Raw genomic sequence first — 1,966 nt, 5'->3', positions numbered from 1 at the left:
GACTGGTCTACTCTCTCACGTGACACACGGTCTGGTCTACTCTCTCACGTGACATTTGGACTGGTCTACTCTCTCACGTGACACTTGGACTGGTCTACTCTCTCAAGTGACACTTGGAATGGTCTACTCTCTCACGTGACACTTGGACTGGTCTACTCTCTCACGTGACACTTCGACTGGTCTACTCTCTCACGTGACACACGGTCTGGTCTACTCTCTCACGTGACATTTGGACTGGTCTACTCTCTCACGTGACACTTGGACTGGTCTATTCTCTCACGTGACACTTGGACTGGTCTACTCTCTCACGTGACACTTGGACTGGTCTACTCTCTCACGTGACACACGGTCTGGTCTACTCTCACGTGACACTTGGACTGGCCTACTCTCTCACGTGACACTTGGACTTGTCTACCCTCTCACGTGGCACTTGGACTGGTCTACTCTCTCACGTGACACTTGGACTAGTCTACTCTCTCATGTGACACTTCGACTGGTCTACTCTCTCACGTGACACTCGTACTGATCTACTCTCTCACGTGACACTTGGACTGATCTACTCTCTCACGTGACACTTGGACTGGTGTAATCTCTCACGTGACACTTGGACTGGTCTACTCTCTCACGTGACACTTGGACTGGTCTACTCTCTCACGTGACACTTGGACTGGTCTACTCTCTCACGTGACACTTCGACTGGTCTACTCTCTCACGTGACACTTGGACTGGTCTACTCTCTCACGTGACACTTGGACTGGTCTACTCTCTCACGTGACACTTCGACTGGTCTACTCTCTCACGTGACACACGGTCTGGTCTACTCTCTCACGTGACATTTGGACTGGTCTACTCTCTCACGTGACACTTGGACTGGTCTACTCTCTCAAGTGACACTTGGAATGGTCTACTCTCTCACGTGACACTTGGACTGGTCTACTCTCTCACGTGACACTTCGACTGGTCTACTCTCTCACGTGACACACGGTCTGGTCTACTCTCTCACGTGACATTTGGACTGGTCTACTCTCTCACGTGACACTTGGACTGGTCTATTCTCTCACGTGACACTTGGACTGGTCTACTCTCTCACGTGACACTTGGACTGGTCTACTCTCTCACGTGACACTTGGACTGGTTTGCTCTCTCACGTGACACTTGGACTAGTCTACTTTCTCACGTGACACTTTAACTGGTCTTCTCTCTCACGTGACACTTTAACTGGTCTACTCTCTCACGTGACACATGGACTGGTCTACTCTCTCATGTGACACTTGTACTGGTCTACTCCCTCACGTGACACTTGGACTGATCTATTCTCTCACGTGACACGTTGACTGAACTACTCTCTCACGTGACACTTGGACTGGTCTACTCTCTCACGTGACACTTGGACTGGTCTACTCTCTCACGTGACACTTTGACTGGTCTACTCTCTCACGTGACACTTGGACTGGTCTACTCTCTCATGTGACACTTGGACTGGTCTACTCTCTCACGTGACATTTGGACTGGTCTACTCTCTCACGTGACACTTGGACTGGTCTACTCTCTCACGTGACACTTGGACTGGTGTACTATCTCACGTGACACTTGGACTGGTCTACTCTCTCACGTGACACTTAGATTGGTCTACTCTCTCACGTGACACTTGGACTGGTCTACTCTCTCACGTGACACTTGAACTGGTCTACTCTATCACGTGACACTTTGACTGGTGTACTCTCTCACGTGACACTTGGACTGGTCTACTCTCTCACGTGACACTTGGACTAGTCTACTCTCTCACGTGACACTTGGATTAGTGTACTCTCTCACGTGACACACGGTCTGGTCTACTCTCTCACGTGACACTTGGATTAGTGTACTCTCTCACGTGACACTTGGACTGGTGTACTCTCTCATGTGACACTTGGACTGGTCTACTCTCTCACGTGACACTTGGATTAGTGTACTCTCTCACGTGACA

The sequence above is a fragment of the Physella acuta genome, unplaced genomic scaffold, assembly GCF_028476545.2.
Source record: "Physella acuta isolate Inbredline_101_S28 unplaced genomic scaffold, ASM2847654v3 ptg002467l, whole genome shotgun sequence".
NCBI lineage: Eukaryota > Metazoa > Mollusca > Gastropoda > Physidae > Physella > Physella acuta.
The sequence above is the reverse complement of the archived record's forward strand: the minus strand, read 5'-3'. Positions refer to the sequence as shown.